Consider the following 9142-nt stretch of genomic DNA (forward strand, 5'->3'; position numbering starts at 1 on the left):
TTATATTTTGATATTAAAAATAATTTAATTTAATTTTTTTTTAATGTTTACACATTGAATTGAAATAACGAGAACTTGCGTCGTCAAAAAAAAGTATTCTGTAACACGTGGCGCACAATCCAAACTTTAGTCCTATATATTTCTTAAAAAGTATACTCACCGTTAAAGTTAGAATACGTGGATCATTTGTTGTGGAAGTAGGTTAATTAAAAGATATTTAGAAGTTTAAAAAATATTTTGTTTATTTCAATCACTTTGCAAGAAAATAATTTAGTTTTATTTCCCATCATTAATTATTGATTTAAATATTAAAATAAAGTGTATAGAATACAAATTGATGTGTCATGTGATAAACGGCAAAATACAACTTTGGAATATATTAAATAATTATTAAATCAAATTCAAGTTTTATATGATCTGCATTGTTCATAAAGCATAGACCTGTATACCTAATATAATACAACGGGCATACCTTTGGTCGTGTTTAGAAAGATTTTGGAGCTAGTAATTTAACCTCTTTTAATATAAATAAAATATGACTAAAAGTTAATCAAATGAGAAAAGTGATGTACAGTAACAATGTTACGTGATGTCATTAAAGACCTAAAAACTAGTTAATAAATATCTCTTTTTATTGAATAAAAAAACATTTAATGGGAATCATTACTTTTTAACATTATAACATCTCTCTCTCTCTCTCTAAATATATATATATATATATATATATATATATATATATATATAAAGCACTATATTGTTGTAATTGATATTGATCCTTTTTAATATAAAAAGGATCAATATCAATTACAACAATATGATGCTTAAAATCTTAGACACCCCCAGTAATCGAAAGGATTGTAACGCAACAGAGTAAACCTGACAGTATATAGTATTTTAGTGAGAAGGTCAGCTAGTTGGTCTTAATAAAAAGGAAACCTGAAGTTTCTTTTGAAGGACTTGGTCATTGGCAAAATAAAAATCAATCTCAATATATTTAGTTCTAGCATGAAACACTAGAGTGGATGATATATATGTGGCTATGATATTACCACAGTAAAACTTTGAATAGCTAATTAATGTAATCTGTATATCACAAGGTAAGGATTGGATCTATTGAACTCGAGTCGTTGTGTTTGAAAGGGCTTTGCATTCTAATTCAGTGCTACTACGAGCCATTGTTTGTTGTTATTTACAACTCCATGAAATGAGATTCCTGCCATGAAAATAACAATATGCACCAACCTTTATGTGATTGTCACACCTGCCCAGACTGCATCATTGAATCCATGAAGGGATTGTTCTGTTTGTGGTGTAAGACCAAGTGAAATTGCATATTCATGATATCAAAGAATTCTATTCACTACTTTCTAATGAGTATCCTTTAGTTGATGCATGAATTTACTGACATAATAAACACTGTAATCAATATCTAGACTTGTAAATCCAAGATAATTAGGGGCTCTAACAATACTTTTATAGAACGAAGGATCACTATAGTCATATTTGGATAAATGAGTATTGGTAAACATAGGTGTTCCATATGATTTGGCCTTGTCCATGTTAACTTCCCTAAACAAATTCATAATATACTTTATTTAAGTGAGAATTATATCAGGACCGTGATATAAAGTTTCAACACCAAGAAAAAAGGATATAAGTCCCCAATCCTTCGTTGGAAAGACCATAAACAACATGGAAAGTAGCTGATCGATGACTGTTATGTTAGAGCCAGTAATAATGATATCATCAACATAAATAAGAATGATGATGTTAACTGTCTCGTGATGAAGAATGTACAAAGAGGCATCAACTTTAGAACCTACAAAACCCATGGTAACAAATTGATCTATAAGTCTTGAAAACCAAGCTCTTTGGGCTTGCCAAAGACCATAAAGACTTCCTTTTAATTTATAAAAATGATTGAATGAACTTTTATGGTTGTTCCATATAAACAGAAATTCATGAAAAAATTTATTATGAATGTCAAGCTGATGTAATTGTCATTGGTTGGATACTACAAGAGAGATAATCAAGCAAATTGTGCATGGTTTAACCATTGGACTAGGTGTGTTTGTATAATCAACACTTTTTTTTTATGGAAGCCTTTTGCAATAAGACATGCCTTGAAATGCTCAATGCTTCTATTTGTTTATCTTTTAACCCAAAAGATCTATTTGTTCATCTTTTAACCCAAAAGATTTATTTGGTATTAACAAGATTATGATCTTCGTATGACGGAACCAAGTCCCAGGTGGCATTTTGAATGAGAGAATTGAACTTATTTATCATCGTCTTACACCAATAAGAGTATTTTGAGGCTTCTGTATAGCATGTGGGTTCATTAGAAATGGAGGTTGTTTCATAAATAAGTACCTAAGAAATAAGGTACCTGACATATCCAACATAAGGTGTTTTTGGTTTAAGACTATTGGTTTGGGACCTTGTGGTCATTCAATGTGAAGTATAAATTATTGTGGTACTAGAAGTAGAACTTCGTGGGTCAACAACAAGAGTTGAGTTTGAAGGAGCATGCAACTTTGTAGTGTTTGCAACATCTGTAGGATCATGTGTCATGGTTAAGTTATTTAGTAAATGATCAAATATAATAGGTGTTGTTCTAGGTGGAAAAAATACAGTACTTGCAGAATCAATTAGAGAACGTGTGTGTGTGGAACTTATAGATAATGGTAGGGAAACTATGTCTGATGAGGAAGGGTAATTGGAGGAATCAAGTTTTGCATATGGAAAGAGTGGTTCATAAAAGACTATATGTCTAGAAACATTGACTTTTCATGTAGATAAGTCAAAACATTTATAACCTTGATATGAGAAACTATAACCAACAAATATGCAATTTTAAAATGAAATTAATCTTATAATGATTGTATGGTTGTAGATTAGGCCAACAAGCACAACAAAAAACACACATGAAATAATAATTTGGTTTTTTTATGATAGATTTTTTTAAAAGATGATTGATTCATCAAGACTTTTTTAGGTAATTGATTAATAATGTATGTTGTTGTTTGAAATGTGTCTTCCTAATATTGTTGTGAATGACTTGAGTATGCTAATAAAGCATGACCTATTTCAATAATTTGACAATGATGTCTTTTAACAATACCTATTTGTTCATAAGTATAAAGGCATGCAATATGATGATTAATTCTACAAGATTTGAAGTAATTCTTCATACAATGAAATTCATTACCTTAATTAGTTTGAACTATTTTAATTTTGACATCAAAATATCTTTCAACATACTTTTGAAATTAAAGAAAAATAATTTCAACTATAGATATGTGTTTAAATGGAAAAAGCCAAATGAATTTGGTGTAATCATCTCATAAGCACATATAGTATTTGGATTTATAACTAAAAGTAACTACACTAGGTCTCATACTTCTAAAAAAATTAGTTGTAAGAGTTTGGTGGCATAATGAACATACTTTTAAAAAGGATACATTATGGTTTTTAGCCATTTCATAAACAAGGTAAATAGAATGTCTTTTATTAAAAACAACATGAATTTTATTTGAGTTCAATACTTGGATTGAAAATATAAAATGAAACATGTCATAATCTACAATATCAATAAAAAAACTAGAATACAAACACTAATGAACGCAAAACAAGAAAGTTATTGGAGATGCTGCGAAAAGTGACACACCTCATATTTGATGCGACCTTTAGTTAGTGCATTGGATTAGAGGATTGTGTTCCATTAGCAGTAGTGATTTCTTTTTATGGTTGTTTGAGAGTACCATCTACACAGCCAAAAACCTTTTTTGACCTTTCAGATATAGAACCATGGTATCTTTCCAAACAAGATAGTTTTAACAATTAAGTTTTGTGATTTTAAGGGATGTGGGATTGTAAAGAGAGAAATGGTTTGTTTGAGCATCGGATGATATTAGGGTTGACATGATGAAGAAAAAGATATTGACGTTGATCTATGACTCTTGTACCATATAAAATCTTATACAAAGTGATATAATGAAGATTTTCTCTTGTTACTTTCTAAGATTACGATGGTGTGTGTGTGTGTATTGTACAAGAGATCAATATCAATTACAACAATATAATAACATTAGATTTCAATAAAGATTGAGTCTTAAGATTTCAGTCTTCTTTCCTTATGCATAATGCCTAAAATCTTCAGTTACAATTGTTGTAGATGATTCAACAATTATTAATTATTATAAACAAAAATATCATTATAACCTATCTATTTTAAGTATTTTATACTTGATGTCAACTATAAAACTTCTAACAATTGAGTTGTAATTTAGTTTAGTACTCTATTTTTTAAGAGACCTGGAGTTTAGTGTTTATACAAATGAAAAACAAAATTGTGGACAAGTGAAACTTAAATGTCACTAAGCGATGTTTTGTGCAATCGTGCGGGTCATTTTAAATAAATAAATATATATATATATATATATATATATATAAAAAGATGTTTTTATTAAAATTTATAACCTTTTATCTATTTTTTTAGTTAAGAGATCATGTATTAATTATCGATATATTTAATGTCTATTTGGTATTGTAGTAGCTTTTTCAGTTACGGTTTCAAAAAAATAAGTTTTAAAAGAATATTTTTAGTTGTGGTTTTAAAAAAGTAGATTTTTAAGAAATCATGTTTGATTAAAATTATTGTGAGATGTATTTTTACTTATAAAATAAATAAAAAATAAATTATTTTAACTTTTACAAAACTAAAATTTAAAACACAATTATATGTGATGCCGAGTGTCAGCATCATAAATTATCTGGCTAACCAAATATTTTTTTATGATTCGGTAAAAAGTAGAAATTACTACAATATCAACGGTCTCTTAACCAATAAAAACGGTTAATGACATGTTTTTCCTTGTATTTTTATTTTTTATGAAATTTTTCATTGTTAAAATTTTTTTGTTGATTCTATTCAACTAATTTTGTTAAATCCTATAATACTTGTTTAAAATTTATAAGTTGACTCGAGACAGATAAATTTTAGAAATATATGGTTTAAATCTAATAAGTTGAATTAGAAAATACATTAATTTAAACCTGATAAGTTAAACTTAAAAAATTATATAAAAAATTTAACTTGACTTGATTTAATCATCTAATAATTATTTTTTTTATAAAAAAAAAAGTTTTCAAACCGGTATGATAAAAGCTTTTCAATAAAGCAGTGGGAACATGCAACAAGAAAGTCACCTTAATTAATTTCTGTCGTCTGACAAGAGAGAGGCGAGCCACTCTAAATTATAGATAAAGTTATTTATCACATGACCAAATATTAGAACAGGGAGCGGAGAAAGTTCTCTCCACTTGGTACGGTTACCTGATTAAAATAATGAAAGTATTTCTTTATTAAAATAATGAAAGTAAATTAATGGGAGTGTGATTGATGTTATTTTTTAAATAATTTTTTATAATAAAATATATATTAATAATTTTTTTTATATTTTAAAAATTATTTTTGATATTAGTATATCAAAATAATTTGAAAATACTAAAAACATATTAATTTTAAGTAGATAAAAAAATAAAAAAATTTCAATTTTTTTCAAAATGTTTTGTAATTAAAAATATATTAAAATAATTTTTTTATTTTTTAAAAAATTATTTTTAATATTAACATATAAAAAAAATAAAAAAATTGTATAAAATGATTTTCTCTGCGTTCCAAACATGCTTGAAATCCACATCAACAAACTTAAAGAAAAGGGTCCCGAAGAGGTCACCAATCTGATGAAATCTGACTAAATTAAATAACATGAGAAATAACTGTATAAATTTCTAACCCAAGAGTGAAACCTATAATTTTAATATATTTTTTTTAGTATAATTTTCTTAAAAATTTACATTCTGTGGTGATAGATGTGATATTTGACGTGGCCATTTTTCAAGCTATAACGTGAAGAAGGGAGTTTTGGCAGCTTTTTAATAAATAAATAAAGGATTTGGCCAAATAAAGATATAATTTTTTTTATTAATTAGGACTATTTTAATATTTTATTCCCTTTTAACTTAATTAAGACTCTTCTAAGCCTATAATTTGTGGGTATTCTATTTATAATTAATGGATTTTCGATGACTAAGACCATATTTGTTTTCTAAAAAGTGTTTTTTGAAAAATTATTTTTCAAACTTCCCTGTGTTTGTTTGCCATTAAAAAAATTGATCAACGAAAATCACTTTCCAATCAAAGAAAAATTTAGCTTGGTTTTCAGGAAAGTGTTTTCCTGAAAAATCTTGGCGGAAAATACTTTCCGAAAGTTGTGAAAAATTTAGAAATGTTATATTATTTGCTGATTATATCAAATTTGATTCTCAAACTTTTGATTGTTATATATATTTTGTTTTGAATATTTATTTTTCAATTTTATTTCTTAAAATTTAATTTTTATATTAACTTTGATCCTCATTTTTATAATTGTTATTTGCTTTTCCCTTATTATTTTTTTATTGAAATTTTTTATCTATCAAATTTGATCCTTATTCTTTTGATTGTTACTTATTTTATTTGAAATAATTTATAAAATGTTAATTATTATTATTTTAATTTCTTTATCTTTTTTTTTTAGATTTGATTTCTATTATTTTGATTATTATTTACTTTATTTGAGATAATTTATGAAAAAAAAAATTTCAATTTCATTCTCATTCAGCTTTTTAATTTGTAAGATTTGTTACTCATTATTTGAATAAACTTGAGAAAAATAAAACATTAATAAGTTATTTTCCAGCTCATTTTCCATGACATAACCAAACACTAGAAAGTGTTTTCCAATTTATTTTCCATTACACTACCAAACATTAGAAAATAAATCACTTTCCCGAAATTCACTTTTCAAACAGAAATTACTTTCCAGCAAACAAACGGAGCCTAAGATTTGAGATTTTATATAATTGTTTCTTTCTGTGCATTTCAAAAACATTGTTTCTTCTTAATGGTAGATGCTAGTAATATACATAACATCATATGCATTGATCTGAATTTTAACAAACATCTTGTAGTAAGATCATGGGACCTTATTATTTTTTTAGGGCAATTAAAATTATGCATGGAATAGAGAGGATGGATAATTGGTTATTTATTTATTTATACAGTTGTTAGATCTTGTTTGATCTTATTAGTTGTAATCTAGTTAATTATTTTAATAAAAATGACCAGTTGAAGATGAGTTAGTAATTTAATAACATTAAGTGGAGGATCTACTTTCGTGTTTAAAAGTGTTGTTGTTGTTGTTTTTTAAAGTATTTTTTACTCAAAAATATTTTAAAATAGTATTTTTTATTATTTTTTAAAAATTATTTTTGATATTAACTTATTAAAATGATCTAAAAACATAAAAAAATAATTAATTTAAAACAAATAAAAAAATAATTTTTTTTAAAATACAAAAACACCTAAAATAAAAACTAGTCTGTATACGCTTAGAGATTTGTCATGTCACACCGACCTCGGCACTTTTTATCTCACAGCTATATGATTCCAGCTCAGTCGACATGATTTTATGTTCGGGTCGCAAGACACCAATGATCAGTAGTAGCTCGCTCCAGGACTCCATTCCCTCGCTAGCAGGGATGCCAACAGAGATGCAGCTGGGAGCCAACCTAGACTTCCTCGAGCTTGCCGCAGCACCTGAAGAAATGGTGGGGCTGAAAAGTACACAGCTGGGTCATGAGTTGGCTTGTTGAATCACCGTTGTTTTACGTTACTTCTTATCTTGTTCTTTTATTATTTTTTTATTATTAATATAAATATCCAGCCACCTTATATATATCTTAACGAATCTAATGAATTTCTATGTAAATTTTTAATAGCTTTAAAAAAACTGAAATCATGATAATGAGAAAACAAACTCCAAACCTTCCTTTCCCAGGATTGAAAGCTTTCTAAACTAGATCAATGTGAATATCCGAGCAGGGTGTCAGTTACCTTTTTTATCTTGTTTTTTTTTAAGTCTAAATTCTGGATTGACCCGTTCAGCAGTTCAAGTTTGATAAAGACAGCGGGGGGCTTGCAACTCGCCACCCTCACCTTTCAAAGAGAGGGGGCCAAAAACTTCCTGCTAGCCCACCAAGGCCATATGCTCTTGAAAATAATGTTGTTTTTTACGAAGAAAATGATGTTTTTGAAAGGGGAAAAGGAGACAGATTTAGCGAGTGACCCAGATATATAAAATATAGATAAACAAGATGAGTAAAAAAATTAAAAAATTGTGAACCCTCTGCACCATGAAAAGGTCAAGCCAGCTTTAATTTTTCAAGAAAATGATTCCATGTCTATCTTATAGGCTTATTACTACTTACATGTCATTTGGAAACGTGAAATCGTATTTTTAAAAAATTATTTTTTTTATTTTAAATTATTTTGATATGTTAATATTAAAAATAATTTTTTTAAAATAAAAAAAATACTATTTTAACATAAAAATTACTTTAAAAAATAATCTTAGCTACGCTTCAAAACAGATACTTGCAGTAGCCTCGGGTTTTAGTTAATCAAATATAATAATTATAAGTAGAAATTACCAGCATATATATATATATACAAGCTCAATTATCACAGTTTGTTCAGTAGCATTTGTAGGGTAGGATGATTCATCCTATCCAATCTGACTCGTCAAATCTTGTCTCTGCCTGCTGTTTGCTTGGTGTAGGTTTGTGATTGCTATAAAGGGCATCCAAATTATCCTCTGTATTTCCAACGATTGGCCTGTGCTCATATAAACGACTCTCCTGCAATATATTCATTCACACTTTCAATTGTGTTTCAGATTTATAAATCTTATGAATTAAATCCGAAACGTTTCCTATATCTTTTAATCATATCCTTTTATCCAGGATGATTATTTTCAGTTCGTATAGTTTCATTTAAAAAATAACCAAATTAATTTTTTTAAAACCAAGTGAAAGAAACTGTTGAGAGAAAAAAAAATCAACTATTAACTATTAAGATTATCATGAATATTAAAACTATATCTGGTTCTCTTATATATTTCACCTTAACAAAATAAATTAATAATAAAAAAAAACAATCTAGAAAAAAAAAATTTCATCCAGATTGAAGAGGTAAAGAACTTGAAGGAGCGACTGTTAACTTTGATTTAGAGACAAAAAAAATTGAGAGATAAAG

The sequence above is a fragment of the Populus nigra genome, chromosome 1 (genome assembly GCF_951802175.1).
Source record: "Populus nigra chromosome 1, ddPopNigr1.1, whole genome shotgun sequence".
In the NCBI taxonomy this organism is placed as follows: Eukaryota; Viridiplantae; Streptophyta; class Magnoliopsida; order Malpighiales; family Salicaceae; genus Populus; species Populus nigra.